Source organism: Mastomys coucha, unplaced genomic scaffold (genome assembly GCF_008632895.1).
Source record: "Mastomys coucha isolate ucsf_1 unplaced genomic scaffold, UCSF_Mcou_1 pScaffold20, whole genome shotgun sequence".
In the NCBI taxonomy this organism is placed as follows: Eukaryota; Metazoa; Chordata; class Mammalia; order Rodentia; family Muridae; genus Mastomys; species Mastomys coucha.
The window spans coordinates 69,365,181-69,384,217 of NW_022196903.1; the positions used below are offsets into that span (position 1 = coordinate 69,365,181).

At 38.1% G+C, this 19,037-nt stretch overlaps 1 long non-coding RNA gene across 1 annotated transcript in view; it reads right to left on the reverse strand.

Moving 5' to 3' along the window:
• Nucleotides 1-15,592: 15,592 nt before the first annotated feature.
• LOC116098186 overlaps nucleotides 15,593-19,037 on the reverse strand; it is a 7,490-nt gene continuing 4,045 nt past the window's right edge. Inside the window, exons 2-3 of the long non-coding RNA XR_004121734.1 lie at nucleotides 16,413-16,507; nucleotides 15,593-15,721 (exon numbers count right to left, since the gene is read on the reverse strand). This is a non-coding gene — a long non-coding RNA (uncharacterized LOC116098186). The remainder of the gene's footprint in view (nucleotides 15,722-16,412; nucleotides 16,508-19,037) is intronic.

Here is a 19,037-nt window from a genome sequence, read left to right on the forward strand (position 1 = left end):
TCTGGCTTAATCCCTAGCTGGCTCCAGACCCCTGGTGAGCCGAGCTGAGCTGCTGTCTCGAGCGTTCAATGAAACCCCTCAATGTGGTCAGCAAGACCATTACACGCACTACCTTTGGGAGACTATTTGAGGGTCCATGGTCTTACTGCAGCTGGGAGCCATGTTGATGTCCATGGCCTGTGTTACTACCAAAGTCCATGCAGATGTCTGTGGCCTGTGCTGCTGCATTAATCCATGTTGTTTTCCTTGGGGCAGACTGGCACTGGTGACCATACTGAAGTATGTGGTTGATGCTATTGCCAGATATCCTGCAAACATCTGTATTCCTGTGCCAGTAAAGGACAAGGAAGCTTCCTCTGCAGTGGGTTGAACACTGCAAACTCATAGTTGAAAAAGGACACAGAAGGCTTCTGTGACAACTTCCACCCCTAACCACTCCAAAAAAGGACCAGCGCAAACAGAAAGCCATTACAGAGACCTCTTTACAATGGTGATAAGGATGTTGAAGTGTTCTTCTCCACAATAGATAGCAACATGTAGAAGAGGCGTTGAGGAAGTGCTCAGTTTTCATTAAGGAGCTGGCCACTGGGAGTTTGACCATGCTCCAATGAATATATGGACAACACTAATTGAAATTTGTTTTTTGTTTGTTTGTGTGTTTGTTTTTGTTGTTTTTTGCAGAAGGGACTTTTTTTTTTTAATGATTTTTGGATAGCTACAAGATTGGGTGTGGACCTGGGAAGGAGGATGTGCCATGTTAAATTTCCAAATAATCAATAAAAATTATATTAAAACTGTCAAGGTTGCAGAGATGAATGCAATACCTACAGTGTAAACCTCAGTGCCTAATATGTGCAGGAATAAGAAAGGAGTGGGTTGAATCTTACCATAGTAACCCCTTGCTTGGAAATCAGCAGCGCTATTTTTTACAAACAGCAGAATATTTTAATCTCTTTGAAAGCAAGGGGTCTTTTGCCTTACAGAAGCTTTGCAATTTTATGAGATCCCATTTGTCAATTCTTGATCTTAGAGCAGAAGCTATTAGTGTTCTGTTCAGGAAATTTTCCCCTGTGCCTATGATCTCTAGGTTCTTCCCCACTGTCTTTTCTATTAGTTTCAGTGTATGTGGTCTTATGTGGAGGTCCTTGATCCACTTGAACTTGAGTTTTGTACAAGGAGATAGGAATGGATCGATTCGCATTCTTCTACATGCTAACGGCCAGTTGAGCCAGCACCATTTGTTGAAAATGCTTTTTTCCACTGGATGGTTTTAGCTCCTTTGTCAAAGATCAAGTGGCCATAGGTTTGTGAGTTCAATTCTGGGTCTTCAATTCTCTTCCATTGATCTACCTGCCTGTCATTGTACCAATACCATGCAGTTTTTATCACAATTGTTCTGTAGTACTGCTTAAGAAAAGCAAGGGGTCAAATCCTTCAACTTTTAATGCAAATTATTTAAGCCAGATATTTTTGCTGTTGCCATTTCATATGTATCATCTCAGGATTGCGACTTCTGACTTCTTTTCCCTGGATTCCTGTAATATCTTCAATGATAACCACTCAGCATCTGCAAAAGAAAATTGTCAGTATTTTATGATATGAGGTATCCTCAAATGTGTGTGTGTGTATGTGTCTTTTTTTCTATTTACATATGTCTGTGTGTATCTTACCCTACCCTGGTGTTTTTAGAGTAGAACACACCCTGTTTCTTTCAGTTTCTTTATCCTAATATATTTCAGCTCAGGAATACTTTCTTCCAAAGTTTCCTTGATGCTGTGGGATATAGGAAGCTGTCCCAGCTTTTCTCACTCATATATTTATTAATGCTTGAATTTACTGTGGTGCAGAGGGAGTTTTGTTGTTAACTCTCTTTTTCAGTTTGCTTTCTATTAATGTTATAAGTGCCATGACCAAATCAACAAAGCAAAGACAAGATTTATTTAATCATTCAGGCTACAGTTACAGTTTCATAAAGAGAGGGATCTAGAAGAAGGAATAGAGACAAGGCCATAGAGGAATAAAGCTTACTGGTTTGCTCAGAGTGTTTCCTTATAGCATCCAGGATCACCTATATAGGCATGGCACTGCCTGAAGGGGAAAGCACTTACATATCACTCATTAATAATAGAGGAATACCCTAAGTCATGCCTGCCTGCAGGCAATCTGATGGAAGATTTTTCACCATTCAGATTCATCTTTCTTGGTAACTCTAGGATTGTGTCAATATGGAAAAAGCTAAACAGTACCCTTGCCTGTGTTTTTGTTGGCAGAGAAGTTTTTGAGTTCAAAGAGTCTTTCTTATTCATCTCTTTATAAAACCTTATATAAAAGTTACCATGATGACTTTGGAAAGGAATGAGATAAAATTCATATCTATGATATGATATATAGATGAAAGAAATTGTAAAATGGGATAAAGATGTAGAATAACTAAACCTAAATAGATAAAAGAAATATTAGATATTCATGAAGGAGATGAAGTAAGTATTTCTCATGAGAGAAACTAAAAAAGATTAGTACTGAATTGTCAGAAGCACATGGGGAATGTTATAACTGCCTCTGAGTTTCTTCTTTGGTAAATAGATTACTCTGCATGAATCTAAGGCTCCGTATTCACTAGAAAAAGTTAGATATGTGTTGAGTCATTACATTTGCAAAGTTCAAGAAGAACTATAAGAGCATTTGTTACTTTTTAATCACTGTGACCAAATTCATAAATGATGAAAATGAAGCAAAGAAGGAAGGATCAATTGGTATTACAGCTTCAGAAAATATCAGTCATCATGATGGAGAGGGCATGGTCGTAGGTACATCATTACATTGCACCCAGAGTAAGAAATCTGAGAGAGATGAATGATTTTCATATACTTCTGTGACTCCAGTCTCATGAAGAGTGTTATCCACATTTAAGGTAGGACTTCCCACTCCAACTAATCTAGTCTATAAAATGAAATTTTAAACAAGAATTCATAAATTTATATTCCATCCTTTTTTGTAAGAGTCCCCTTTAATTTAAAATTGTGTTTGTGTGTGTATATGTGTATGTTTCTGTGTGGGTGTCTATGTGTGTGTCTATGTGAATACATGTGAGTGAAGTGCCTGTGAAGGACAGAAAGGGGCACTAGAAATCTTAGAGCTTAAGTTATAGGGAGTTGTGAGCTCTCTGACCTGGACGCTGAAGGATGAACATGGGTCCTCTCTGAGAACCTTACATGCTCTTGATTGATGAGTCTTTTTTCCATCCCCAGAGTTCCTTCAGTTTTAAGTCAACAACAGATGATGCATTTATGGTTATTAAGGAGATAAAATAGCTTAAGTAGACAGATACTCCATGAGTTATTAACTTTCACAAGTATAATAAAGCAAAAGTCTCACCCAAAGTAAACCAAAAGGCAACAATGGCATCAAAGAAAATCAGCGATGATGTTAAGTTTTTCAATTCACCTTCAATAATCTTGTGGCCTCATTAAAGAATCAGTGCCTTTGAGTGAAAAGCTCCTACATGCTTATTATAGATTTTCAGAGGTTTGCTAATAGTCTCCTCCTTCCTCTATACTTGTCTTTCTCCTAGATTTGTAAAAGAATAGCCTTAGATATTAAAGTGTCTTTCAAAAACATTTTACCATTATAGGTCCTTGGTAAATGTTCACTGTCAGGATTTCCTATGATCCCTTGTCCATTTTTAACTGTGTTCTCATCTTAATCTGTTACAATGTGCATAATCTAATTACAAAGACACAAAGGTGGATATATGAGAAAAAAAGGAGGTAGAACAAGCAAGTAAAGGTTAAAAGAGAATTGTATTTGAAGTGTCTGGAGACAGTACAGAGATTAAAACACACGCTGCACTAATAGAGGATCCAGGTTTGGTTCCCATATACTGTGCCTTATGGGAATCTCATTTCAATATATCAAATGTCTTTTCCCACTTACCTCAGACACAGGACATACATGTGACACATCAGGTCCATTCAGACAAAGCACACATTTAAAATAACAGTAAAAAATCTTACAAAATAACAATTGAAGCCAGATGTGGGTGATACCAATCTGTAACCCACCATTTTGGAGGGAAATGCAGAAGAGTAGGGTGTTCAAGAGCTGAATTGACTACATAACAGTTTTTAGTGCCATTCTTCTCAAAACAAACGAAAAAATAAAGATTTATATTTGAGAATAGGAGAGATGCCTGCTACTGGTAGCCAGCCCTGGGGCGTGATCTTCTTTCTTGTTGGTTCTTTTTGAGGCAGCAGAGGGGTAAGTAAAACTTTGGCTTAAGAGATATTTAGGGTTACTGTATAATAATAAAAAAGTTTACTTATTTAAGTCTCAGTTACCATGCTACTGTAGCTGACCCGCCTTCTGTGACCTGAGGCCAGAAACTGCAGTTTCTGGCATTTAGCACCTAGTCCTCCAACAGCAAAGGATTAAGTAAATAGCCTTTGCATTGTCTCAGAGGGAACTTTGCAGTTCTAACTTTTGGCCTGCTAGGTAGGAAGTCAGAAGTCACACAGAAAAAAAGCAACACTTAGAAAAGTTATTATAGCGTTTATTACTAAGTTGTAAAACGTTTTCTATGAAACTATCTAAGGGGAAAGGAGAAATTTCTTCTAAGTGGGGAAGGGGAAAAAACCTCTTTTTCTCTCTTCTTTTTGTCCTCAGTATTTAAATATTTTTCAGAATACACGATCATATGTTACAAAGTTATCACAAGTTTACACAAAAAGTCATATCTTAAATTGAAATAGAAGTTTACAACAGAGAATGGTTACATGCATATCCATGAGGAGTAATTATCAGGCTAAATATCCATCACCTGTCTCAGCTCCACAAGTTCATTGTAAGTTGAATACCATAAGTAAGTTATTGGTGAAGTTTTGTATAGATAAACCCAGTTAACATTTTATCTTCTGTCCTAGCACCTATAATAAATCATTAGTTCCCTTTTCATGACCTTTGGTTAATTGTTCTACAACCTCTTGGAATGTGCTCTGTGTAGGAGAAAGTCTGTTTAATATCTAAGAGCAATTAACTGGTGACACTTGGGAGATTAGCAGAGTTTTTACTGCAGTTTTGACTATCAGAAAAGGACCTAATAGCAGACCCACTATAAAAGAGCTTAATAATCACTGACATAATTTTAGGAATTCTTTTTTTTTTCTTTTTGGTTTTCAAAACAGGGTTTCTCTGTGTAGCCCTGGCTGTCCTGGCACTGACTCTATAGACCAGGCTTGTCTCAAATTCAGAAATCCACCTGCCTCTGCCTTCCAAGTGCTGGGATTAAAGGCATGTGCCACCACTACGCTACAATTTTAGGAATTCTTATAGAATCATCATTAAGACTTATGAAGTCATCTATTTGTTTATATAGCATCATTACAAGACAGCACACATTCATGGATTTGAAGACATATGCTCCAAAGGGGTGTGCTATTACTTAGTGATTGTTATATGTTTAGGAATCTTTCCTAAAATAAATCCCTTACAGCCTTACTAAATAAGGGCAAATCTGTCGCAGATTATAGAATAATCTGAAACGGGCCATCTCAGTAAGACTGCCTGCTAATTATTAGCTTGTCCCATTATGACTCCTGACAGCCTGGAAATAGCTTAGCAGGCTTATCAAGAATCAGACGTAACACTCTCAGAAGCTGATATTACAGGGTGCACAGTCCCATGGAACTTTAGATTTACTTTGGTAAAGGCTTAGACAAGGCAATCATTGTTTTTGATGAAAATTACTAGTTTCCTCACCTAAAAATCTTAGTAGTATATAGTCATGAATCTTCTTAGCTCTTAACATTCTTAGACAGTATATATGAGAAGAAAGAAGGAAGATGTGTGGAAAGTTCACATAGCTCATTACCATCTACAGGTTTAACAATACTAAACAACCCCATTGGACATTGTATTTGGTTAATCTCTTGTCATAATACAAGAACCAATGGAAATGTGTACCTCCAAAAATACTGATAATCTCTCTTATAGTTTTCTATTTGTTTTTATTATTGGTACATCATGATTTCTTCTATATTTTATAAGGCACTCAAATTTTTGAAGTTGAAATTTCAAATTTCACGTTTTCCAGAATGAGTTAGTGAGGAAGTGGTTATGAAATTTTTTCCTCAAGACAGGGTTTCTCTGTGTAGCCCTAGATGTCTTGGAACTCATTCTGTAGACCAGGCTGCCTCAAACTCAGAAATCAGACTGCCTCTGCCTCCCAAGTGCTGGAATTAAGAGCATGTGGTACCACTGCCCAGCCTTAAAATCATATTTTCATATACATTATGTCAGAAGATTGTACTAGGGCACAAATAAGAACATTCTCTATACAGATTTTGGAATATTTGTATTAAAATAATGTAAGTTAGTGGTCTTTAACTTATGATACATATACATATATATGTGTATACATATACATATATGTATATGTATCACATACATACACACACATACACACATGTATATACATTTTTATATATATGTATATATATATATATATATATATATATATATATATATATATATATATATATATATATATATATATGCTTATATATGGTGCTTCTTCTCTCACAGCAGGCAGTCCTCTGCTATATATGTGTCAGGGCCTTATATCAGCAGGTATATGATGCCTGGTAGGTTGCTCAGTGTCTGAGGAATCTCAGGGATCCAGGTCAATTGAGACTGCTGTTCTTCTTATGGGGTCACCCTCCTCAGTTTCATCCAGTTTTTCCCTAATTCAACCACAGGTGTGCCCAGCTTCTGTCCATTGGTTGGCTGTAAGTATCCACATCTGACTGGAAATAGCTCAGATGTCCCACAACAGAAGAAATGGATGCAGAAAATGTGGTTCATATGCACAGTGGAATACTACTCAGCTATTAAGAATGAGGACATCATGAATTTTGCAGGCAGATGGATGGGACTTGAAAATACCATCCTGAGGGAGGTAACCCAGACCCAAAAGGATATGCATGGTATGTACTCACTAAAAAGTGGATATTAACCCGAAATGTACAGAATACACAGGATACAATTCATAGAATTCAAGAACAAGCAGAAGGGCCCAAGTGAGCTTGCCTCAATCCCACTTGGGAGGGAGAAAAAACCAATCACTAGGGGGAAAGTAGCAGAGGGAGGGAGTGACCTGTGTGGGAGAGCATATAGGGAGGAGAAAAGGAGAATATGAACAGGTACTGTTGGGGGAACAGGACTGAAGCACAAGTGCCAGTGGAAAGAAAAGAAACAGGCAACCTCTGGAGTTAGGGGATACCCTCTAGAATACACCAGAGACCTGAGAGTTAAGAGACTCTCAGGAACCAAGGGGAGAGACCTTAGTGGGTATGCTCTACAGATGGGAGAGGGAACTTTTAATGGAAAGTCCAAATTTAATGGAAAGACAGGGCATCAAGTGGAGGGATGGGCTTGCCATGCCACAGTCATATATTCTGGCCCAGAATTGTTCCTGTCTCTAAAAGAATGGCAGGGACAAAAAAATGAGAAAAGACTGTGGGAAAGGAGGCCCAGTGACAAGCTCAAAGTGGGATCCAGCTCAAGGGGAGGCTCCAAGGCCTGGTACTATTACTGGTGTTGTGTTATACAGACAAAAGTCTAGCATGGCTGCACTCTGAGAGGCCCACCAAGCAGCTGGAAGATCAGATGCAGATATCTACAAATATTTTTAACTGTCAGAGACATGGAACAAAATTTCTGGGTAAGGTAAATAAATTGGCTTTTATTTCTGTAAAGTTATAATTGAAATCAATAGTCAAAATGGTCAACACAGATATAATTTTCTAGTGAATTTGCACATGACTTAATTATATTTGATTTTCTATAATTTCTTCTCATCTTGGTCACCTAACAAGCTACATCTATAGATTATCTTATTTGTCATAAAAATTGAAGCCAGTATCACAAGTTCACATTAAATCTTTTCAAATATTCCCTATATTGTGTTTCATATTGTACAAAAATCATGTCATGTTTAAAAACTTTCAACTTCTAGAATAGAAAAACTAAGTTTAGGAGACCATGCAAATCAAAACAAATCTAATAAGATAGATAATTCTGCCTTTGTTTTCCTCCATATATCATTGATTTTTGTCTTTTATACAAAGAGATATGATTATGACAGTTATTCAAATAGCAAATTGCTTTTGCAAGTTTGTTCTCACCATAATTTTTGTTCTATGTTTAAATATGTATAAAACAATGGTACCTAGGAAAACACATGGATAAGTTTTTCAGATGATCCAGGGGAAGATTCCCTTGCTGGTATGAGCAGATATGGTTGCTCTGACCAAGAATTACAGATAGACCAAATGGAGCAAAGCACTCTAATTTGGCTGTAAATTCTACACACTTTGAATATATCAAATCAGATCCATAAAACCTTAAAATGTTAAATGAAAACAATAGAAGAAATAATGTATTTAAAAGCAATCAATAGAAAAAACAAAAGAAATTCCAAAGAAGATAATAGTTTAAAAGATTACACAGTATTTCGATTTTCCAAAAAGAATAATAAAAAGATATTTACAGTTTTAGTGTTTAATATGATGGTCCCTTTTAGAGATGGAGAATACAATAGAATGTGGACACAAATTTGAGAAATTTTTCTGAGAGGTTTGTGTATTATTGGTTAAATCACATGATTTGATAATCTAACAATAAATTTGATTTTTAAATTGGCATATTAATGGAAAAACAATTGGAGTTCATGAGTACTTCATGAAAGATTCTTAATTAAGTATAATTGTATGTCTTTAAACATTAGTCTTTGTGCTGTTTATTTAAGTCTCCAAACGAGCTTTGTTGCTAAGGTAAACTATCATTGAGTGTTTAATAAGATTAACCTTGTTTACATAAAAGTATGACAGGAACATTCCATATCTTAAAGCAAGGCAATTACTATTCCACATCTAAAGTACCTTTCACAGAAATGTTGCTAGATAAGAAAGAAAGAATTTTGAAGATATGCTTAGGGGAAGCTAGTACTATATTGCTGTAAAGTACATCTTTGTTTTAAAATATACATTAAGAAACAGAATTTAAAGGGTTAAGGATTTAGTTCAATTGGAGCAGGGCATGCATAAAATGCAGAAAGACATGGGTTTAATTTCCCAACTATAAATGTGTGCAGTCCCACAGACTTGCAATACATGCTCTGGGAAGTAGAGGCAGGATGAGAAGTATGTATATGTATAAATATAATAATAAAATTATTATATGTGTGAAAATAATAATAAAATTAGATAGTTTACTCTTAAAAGTCATAAAAATATTTCTTTACTAAGGAAAGAGTAAGTGTAGCAATAAGCTCATTACTCAGTATCCAATTTTTATTCTTATGTTTTAAGATTGTTTATTAGTTACTGTGTAGCAAAAATATTTCTTTAAATGCCTCTTTTCCAGTAGGTTATTAAACATCAGAAAACAACCAAGGACCTAAGTAACATGATGTCATCTATCTTGTAACTGAAATTTGAAACTTTATCATCGGGCACTAGATTATGAAGTCTGAAATCCACAAGCAAGAGTTTGTTGCAAATGCTCTAAACTTTGACATTTTCTACAACAAGAAAGAATCACTATCTCTTTACATACTCATTCAATAGTGATTCTGTAGATATAGTATATTGAATTGCTATCAAGCTGCATGCCATCCATACAATTTAAGACAGAAATAAGAGCTAAGTGCCAACTATAGCCATGTTAGAAACTTCATAATAATCTACAGAAGAAAACCTTGAACATAAATGATAAATTAATTCACTCATTAAAATGTATATATCTGGAAATAAGACCCAATCAAGTATAAAGATACAAGTTAAGGGCTGAATGGCTATGAACAATATCACATGTCATTCATGCAATCAAGTATATGGAGAAGAAAACCACTCCTACATTGCTAGTGGGAGTGAAAACTTTTATTGCCACTATAGAAATCAATATTGTAGTTGGTCAGAAAATTGGGAACCAATCTACCTGAAGTCCCAACTACACAACTCTTAGAAGGCATATATTAAAAGGATATTCTATCCTACCACAAGGACACTTGTTCAACTATGTTCATTGTAGTTCTATTCATAATGGCCAGAAACTGGAAACAATCTAGATATACCTCATGTAAAACTGGATAAAGAAAATATGGTGAATTTTTCCAATGGAGCTGTTAAAGAAAAATGACATCTGCCTCAGTCATCTCTGGGACAATGGTCTTGCTGAGCTAGGAGTTGTGCAGATGATAGTAGTCTGCAATGCTTCCTGAAGCCATGTTGATGTGCCTGGGCCTACTCTAGCTCTGAACCATGTTGACATGAATAGCGTGTGTTCCACCTGAGCCTTCCTGCCATCCATAGTCCTGCAACACATGGAGCCATGTTGATGTCTGTGGCCTTTGTTGTTACAGAGTGCAATGTAGATTGTTACGCACGCTTGTCTATTCCAGTCACATCCATAATATCGGGGATAAAATCCTGATAAAGGATAAGAGGCAATAAGAATCCAAAAGGGGTTCTGTGCCTCCTGGATTTCAGACCAGTAGCTGGTATCCCCTAACTCAGCCGTGTTTCAGATTAGTCTCTCAAATCATCAGCATGGCCTCATAATTAGGCATAAAGCTACCCCAAGTAATGATTCATAAATGGTTAAGATTGGACATTGTCTCCTGGCCGACACAATGTTCCCAACTATCCTAGTTTAATGTTTTAAGTACTAGAGAGTAATTGAAAGGTTTCTCTCACACTAGGACATTAACTTATAATGTTAGGTCAGGATTCCCCTCTGCCTGCCTCCAGCAAGAACCAGAGAATTAGCATAAGAATACCTCAACAGGGAGGGCTCCACCCCTCTTCCTCCTGCTTCACACCTAGCTACCAGACCCTGCTGACCTTGGTGTGGGGGTCACTTGCCTACGTGACTTAAGTTTAGCACTAGGACTGGGGGAAGAAGGACTTAGACTCACATGCAGGACTAACACTAGAACTTAGATGGGCTAGGACTCAGATTCATGTATCTCTTGCAGTTCCCTGAGCCCAGAGCACTTGGGCCCGGGGGATGCAGCACCAGTTCAGAGGAGATAGCTGCTGCTTTAAAAACCCAGTATGTTTCAGATAGCCTCAGATGTACCGCAACTGTTGAGCTGCCGGATTTTTCATTTCTCTTTTACAATGATTGTAAAAGCCTCATGTCATTTTTAAAGAAATACACTCAGACCTTACACTACTCGTGTCTAGTCTGTTTGTCAAAAGCCGAATCCCGTGCCCACCTGGCCAGAACCCCTAGTCCTGTGGAACAAGGGACCCCCGTAAGAAATCCTGGTCCATGGCAGTAGATGTCTGTGGTTTGTCCTGACACCTAGGGTCATGTTGATGTCCATGGAACACCTTTTCACCAAGGGTTGTATAGCTATCCAGGGTCTGTATTGCCACCTGAAATCATTTTGATATCCATGGGCTTGGTTGCCATCCATGGGACCAGGTTGGTGTCTGTGGCTAATGTTGTCCCAGAGACCATGTTGTGCTACTTAAAGGACTTTGGTGGTGTCTGTGACACACACTGTGACACAGGGTTTTAGTGATGTCTGTGATTTATATATATATAGGCAGTGAAGACCATGCTAAGATCTGTGACATATACTGATGCTAGAGATCATATGGATGTCTGTGGTCTCTGCTGTTGAAAAAAAAATCAGGTGGAAGTCCATGTCCCATGTTTCTGATGACTGAAAAGAGCAAGGAAACTATTTTTGCATTATATCTATGATTGCAGACTCATAGTTGAGAAAGAGGGAAATAGCGGGGTGCTATGATACCCTCTACTCCAACCCTCAAAAGAATTAACAGCCTATACAGAAAACCATGGAAAAGAACATGGGGTATAGGGAACTGAAAGTCTCAGGACCCAGGGGGGATGACATTAGCTGAAATACCCAACAAAGGGAACAGAGAACCTGTAGAGACTATATCCCGAGGTTAAACATCTCCCCGGTTGAGGGTTGGGTTCACCCACCCTTCTCAAAATTTTAACCCAGAATTGTTTCTGTCTAAAGGAAATACAGAGACAAAGATTGGAGCAGAGACTGAAGGAAAGGCCATCCAGAGACTGCCTCATCTGGGGATCCATCCCTCATGCAGACACCAAACCTAGACATTATTGCTGATGAAAAGAAGTTCTTGTTGATGGTAGCCTGATGTGGATGTCTCCTTAGAAGCTCAGCCAGAGCCTTACAGATACATATGGGGATGCTTGCAGCCAACCATTGTACTGAGCAGGGGGACCCCAATGGAGGAGGTAGGGGAAGGGCTGAAAGAGCTTAAGGGGTTTGTAACCCCATAGGAAGAACAACAATATCAACCAACGAGAAACTCCAGAGCTCCAGGTACTAAACCACAAACCAAAGAATACACATAGAGGGACCAATGGCTCCAGTTGCTTATATAGCACATGATGGCCTTGTCTTGCTTCACAGTCCCTTGGTCCTGTGAAGGCTTGATGCCCCAGTGTAGGGGAATACTGGACAGACTGGATAGCTCAGACACCTAGGATAAAACCAAATCCCAGTTCTAGTATGACTGTGTAAGAGGCAGTATAACACAATACCTGACCCTAGAGGGTTGTCTAGTCATTGATCCCTGCATGTGCTGATGGCTGCTGTTGGCCCAAAACTGTCTCTACCTTTCTACTTTCACTCTCTACTCTGGGGAATATACTTTCCAAATTACTCAAACATAATTACTCCACAATAAATGACAGATATAGTTCTCAGGAATAAGGGATATAGGGGGTCATGTTTCTGTGGAGGACAAGCAACAGACCTTTCACTTCTCTTTTAGGGCCATGGGACATGGTCTATATAATATGATCACAGAGGCCATAAAAACATACAAGGTCCTTTGTAGAAATTGTTCATTGTGAGACTTAGCCTTGAAGTTGGAATTATGAGGAGATATATGTTCCCTCCAGGCCAATGACTGCTGTATTAATTAGCCAGGGTGAACTTGGTGACATCAAGGATAGAGAAATAAAGTGGTATCAAAAAGAAAATGTATGGATGTCTTGGGTAGGAAAGGAAGGAATCTAAAAAAAGAAAAATTAAAACAACTCCCCTCCAAAAAAACAAAAAACAAAACAAAAAAAAAAACAAAACAAAACAAAACAAAACAAAAAAAAAACAAAACACAAAGACCAAACAAACAAACAAAAAACCCCAAGGAAATCATAGTTTTGTCTTATAGGCAGAAGGCTTGTATATGACTTAAAATCAAAATGTATTAGAAGGAGATTATATGAAGCCATGGAATTGCTAGGATGAGGAAACAAATATTTCTGAATTAAAATATGACGTGTAAGCATATAAAAATTTAGTACTTCTTTCTCCTTGCTACTTGAAGGATTGGAGATGACAATGCCTAGAGAGATATTAGAGACAGCTACCTACTTTCTTACATAAATATTAAATATTTGTAAGAAATGATTGTAACCATAGTATTCTCTCACCTTTCTGTTCTTACATGAAAACAGTTATTAAAAACCGTTCTCTGCTGTACTAGGAAACTGCAAGAGTTGTGCCCAGCTGACCGTGAAGAATAAATAGGCTATGTAATAACTATAAGGAAATGTGTCTTGCCTTGTGTTTAGTTTCTGTTTTAAGGAATCAGGGATTGAAATTAGTTATTCAGGATTCATGATATTTATGTAAATTTAAAGATTTCTAACAAAAAAATCATTAACAATGTTCATAACCTTGATGGTGTAGCTTTAGTAAACAAAAGATTGGCTTCAGGCTCTCTGACTGGGAGAAGGCAAAATGAAAGAAAGGGAAGAAGGAAAAGAGTGAGAAGGAAGAAAGAAAGAGAATGAGAAGGGAGAAGGAAGGAAGAAGGAGGATGAAGGAAGAAGAAGGAAGAAGGCTGATAATCCTCGAGTAAAGAGAGTACATACACTGACAGTTTGTATCCACTACTGACTTGGAGTCATTATTGAATCAACACTGCTCCCATTCTTCCCCTTCTCAGGACACTCCTCATGCTGATGCTGGACCTTGACAACCAAACACACCAGGCCAAGAAAAAAATGACATAATTCTTAATGGTGCTTTGTTATTCTTACAGAGTATTTCTTTCTCCAGTTATCATCAGAGAGGCTTCTGGCAGCTCAAAGTTCATGCATAGATGCTCAGGCAGACACTATGGACACACACACACACACACACACACACACACACAGAGAGAGAGAGAGAGAGAGAGAGAGAGAGAGAGAGAGAGAGAGAGAGAGAGAGAGAGAGAGAGAGAGAGAGAGAGAGAGAGAGAGAGAGAGAGAGACCTCTAAATTGAAGGACTCCATCTGGTATCTTCCCTGGAAAATTAGTGAATCCCGAGGAAGATATTGGGGGAAAAGACTGGAGGAATCAGAGAGGCTGTAGGAAACTAGGACAACCTGGTCCACTGAATCTGATAATCAAATATGGGCTGACAGAGACTGAAATGGCCTGCACAATGCCTGCATGAATCTACAAGTCATCTGCAGAGATGTTGTGGTTGTTTAGCCTGGTGTTTTTGCATGACTTCTCATAGTGATAACAAGTGTATCTCTGTTTCGTTTCCTTGCTCTTGGGACATTTTTTCCCATTTGGTTGCCTCATTTAGCTGCAATATGAAGGATTTCATTGTTTTGTCTGGTTTGGATGCTGTTTCTTGGAGGTTTCCCCTTTTCAAAAGAGGAAATGGGGGGGGAGTGAATCTAGTACAGAGTGGAGGTACAGGGGAGCTAAAAAAAAGTGAAGGGTGGGGAAACTCTGGTTGGGATGTATTGAATGAAAGAAGAATCTGTTTTCCATAAAAAGTAGGAAATGTAAAAAGTAACATTTAATAAAGAGATAGTAGCAAACAATCAGTTTCTGTATATGCAAATGCAATTGAGAAAAATATGTAATTCGAGCATAAAATGGTTTCCTAGCAAAAGCATTTTATAATAATACATCTATATATCATTTTAAGTCATAAGGTACAAAATAGTTTGCCAAGCTGTTGCACTGTAACTAACATGAATCAATCCTGCCTCATAATAACTAACAGTCTTTTATGTAGCCAAACACTTGTGTACATAAAAACTCAGTTTTTTCAAGAAGTAGTATTTCTATTTTGTCTCCCTCTTCAATTTCCCTCCTATCTTCATCTTTTCCCTCAATTTTCTACCTGTTTTCCCTCTCTTGCCCTTTCATTCTCTCAGTCAGTATCTTTCAAAAATAAAATTGCTCTAATGTACACATGCACTTTTCCAGCTTGGGAGGCTCTTTCTTAATATCTCAAGTATGATAATTTTTCACAGATCTTCTCCTCTTGATTGATGGATCTAGCCTAATTCTTCAAAAACACACAAAAAATGCAGGGGAAAAGGTAGAGACTAAGATGCTCGGGAGATAGTTCAGAGATTAAAAAAAAGTACTGTTTTTAAGAGGACCCAAGATTTACTTCCTGCACACACATTGGGCCACTCATTACTCACCTGGTGCTTGTGAGTTTGCTACAAGTTTCTAATGCAATTCGTTTTCAACTTTTCACAATTCTATATTTACCAGGCAGAGATTACAAATTATTTTATTTCTGAATTTTAAAATTTTACATTCAGTTATTTATGTGGAGAAGGGGTGCATCAGTGGGGGATGAGAAGATAATTTGTTAATTAGATTCTCTCTTCTTCATGGTTCTGAGTCCTGTGAATCAAATTCATAATGTCAGCCTAGATGGCAAGCAGCCTTGTACACTGAGCTATGTAAATAACTGACTTTTCCATTTCTTACCATCTAGCTCATAGCATCCATGTTAAACAAAGGAGCTGTTCTCTATGGGCAAAGGAGTTATTGAGGCCAGGTAGACAACAATAGCATCTACATTGATATTTGGCTCAAAGTTATGATGAATATGCCTGAGTGAGTGTCAGAATAAGAATAACTCTCAACTACTACTTAAGAATCTGACTGCACTATTGGATGTGCATGCACCCAGTGTAACCCGCTCAACACCAGAGTAGGGCAGGGGAGCCAAGCAGTGGGGCAATTTCCTATCTACAAATGTCTAGGAGCGTGGGCCAGCTTGAGCCCTCAGACTCACACCAAAACTTTATCTCTTTTGTGTATCAAACTGGCAGGAATTTACAATGGAGCTTATTACCATATGTTCTGCTTTTCAGTTCTCACTGGGACTGGAACCATTTCTCAGTTCTCCATAGTGCCTGAAAACTATGCCTATGGAGCTTCTGCTTCCATGATAATTGGCTAAATCCTTTACCCCTCTGGCTAGGCATCTCCTGGAAACTTGGATAGGATGTACTTTTTTATGTTACCACATATGATTCTATCAAGCTTCACCATTCACAATTAAAGTAACTATATTGGTCTTATTTACCATTCTTTCTTTCTTTCTTGTGCAAGTCTTCCTTTGGGTCAATCTGTCAGTTGCCTTTTCTTCTCCTTTCTTTTCTTTACTTCTCTTATGTTAAGCTGTGATATTAAGCAATTGGGGGTGGAGAAATAGAAAGAGATACATAATCTAGGAATTCAAAGCTGCAAGTGGGGAATCTACGTAATAACTAGGTAATCACAAAGGGAAGATACAAACATAGTTCATCCTCCTTACAACAACCAGCATGCTAATTTTTGACTGAAAATTTACTCAACATAAAACAATATATTTGAATATCAGTTCTAACCTGAATAAGAGGGGATATCTAATTGTGATTTTGAAATGTATTTCCTCACCTTTTTCCCCATTCTACTTGGTTTTGTCTCATTTCACTATGAAGACCAGGTAAGTCTTAAAGTTACAATTCCCAAGATGTGCCCAAGTTCATGATACAACCTCATAAATGCCTCATATGCTTCAGGCACATGCCAGCATGGCTGAATAATGACAATTCTAATTTGTTTGTGATACCGGTAACAATCAAGCCCAGAGCCTTGTATGTGCTAGACTTGTACATTAAGAAAACTTAAACATTAGTGCATCTGCTTTTAGAAAAATGTATCCAGAACATGGATTCAATTTTATTTGTATAGTGTGTAAACTATATAAAACACTACAGTTTTCTCTCTAAATTTCCATTGTACTTTGTATCGTTCCTCATATTCAGAGTATCCTCATCCCTGCAAGCAGTTCATTTCCTATTCTTTAATTATTTGCTTTCTGTATTCATGTTTTTTTCTTAATGATGAATACTTTCCACCTTCATTTATTGTAAATTTGTTTTCTTTTTAAAATTTCAACCTCTTAATAGCATGTTTAAAGTATACAGTTTTCATCCAAATTAATTTTGCTGCTTGAAAAGTTTAATCTTCTCTTACCCACTTCTTGCTCCCCTTTTGTTCTCATGAGTCCCCTGTCTCCCCCACTCTCATTCTGTTTTTGTGTGTGTGTGTGTGTGTAAATAATGAATTTTATATAACTGTAGAACATCTAAGTTACATGATTGAGAGAGAACCACTGAAACTGACTTTCCAAGTCCAGCTTATTTATTTTAATATGACTGCCAGCGACAACCATTTATAAACAACTTAATTTTGTTTTTTAAGATGGCTGAATAAAACTTTATCGCTCATATACACAGTACTGTTCTTAACCTTCACTTGTTGGTAGTCACTTAGAAAAGTAAAAGAAGTGGTTATTGTGTTTAATCTTGAAATAAACATGTATTAGCAGAAACCTCTTTGGATCATGGATATAGATTTATTCAAACACATATCACATTTTTTTTACTTTCATAAGCAGAATTTTTATTAATTAATTAGTTACATCCTAAATGTTGCTCCCTCCTGATCCCCTCTTGCAGATTTCTTACCCCCATCCCCTCCCCTTTGCCTCTGAAAGGGTGCCTCCCTAAGTCATACCCCCTACATGGGACATCTTAGGTGCATCCTCCACCACTGAGGCAAGACAAGGTAGCTCTCGGCTACATAAGTGCTGGGAGCCTCAGACCAGCCTATGTTGTTGTACCAAGTGCAGGGACCTGGGCTGAGGCCCGGGTCTCTCTCCCCTGGTGACAACCTGTTGCTGCACGGGGCCTTAGTTAAAAAGCAGGCAATGTATAAATGAGTTATTTTATTATAGGAAAGAGAAAATATCCTGGTTAAGTAAAGGGAAGGAAAGGAGAGGAAGAAGAGAGAGAGAAAAAAGAAGACAAGGAAAGAAAGAGAAGAGAACAAAGAGCAGACAGGAGAGAGAGCAAGAGACGGAGAGGGAGAGAAAGAGTAAGAGATTGAAGAGCAAGAGAGAGGAGCAAAGAGCAAGAGAGGGTAAGAGCAAGAGTAAGGGAGTGAGGAGGGGGCAAACCACCCCTTTTATTGTATGGGGCGTGGCATGCCTGGCTTGTGGTCAGATGACTGGGTGTAAGGTCCAGCTAGAATGCTGGAAGCTTGAGGCATTGTCTGTCTGATAGAGCACATATCTCCTGCAGGGTCAGCTATGAGGGGTTTGGGCTGAAATCTGAGCCACGGTCTCAGGAGCTATCACCGAACGCCTCCCATCCCTTGTGAACAAATTTACTCTGCTCAGTGGGTCTCCGGGGTTCAGAGGTGGCAGCTCTACTGGACCCCGGCTGTCAGAACAGCTGACTGCCCCACACTATGTATGCTCTTTGGTTGGTCACTCAGTCTCTGGTAGTGCCTAGGGGTCCAGGATACTTGGGCCTGTTGGTCTTCATATGGGCTTGCCATCCTCTTCAGTTCCTCAGTCCTTCCCCCAACTCTTCCATAGGGATCCTGACCTCTATCCAATGCTTTCCTGTATATGCATCTCTCTCAGTCACCTACCAAGAACATCTTAGAGGACAGCTATGTGAAAATCATATCTGCAACACCATAACATCAGTAATAGTATCAGGGGTTGGTACCCGATCATGGGCTGGATGGAAATTTGGGCCCGTCACTTGTGTGACATTCCTTCAGTCTCTGCTCCATGTATGGATAGTTTCTTACACCAGATTGAATATAAAAATGAAGTTTTAGGGATTTTTTTTTTTTTTTTTTTTTTTTTTTT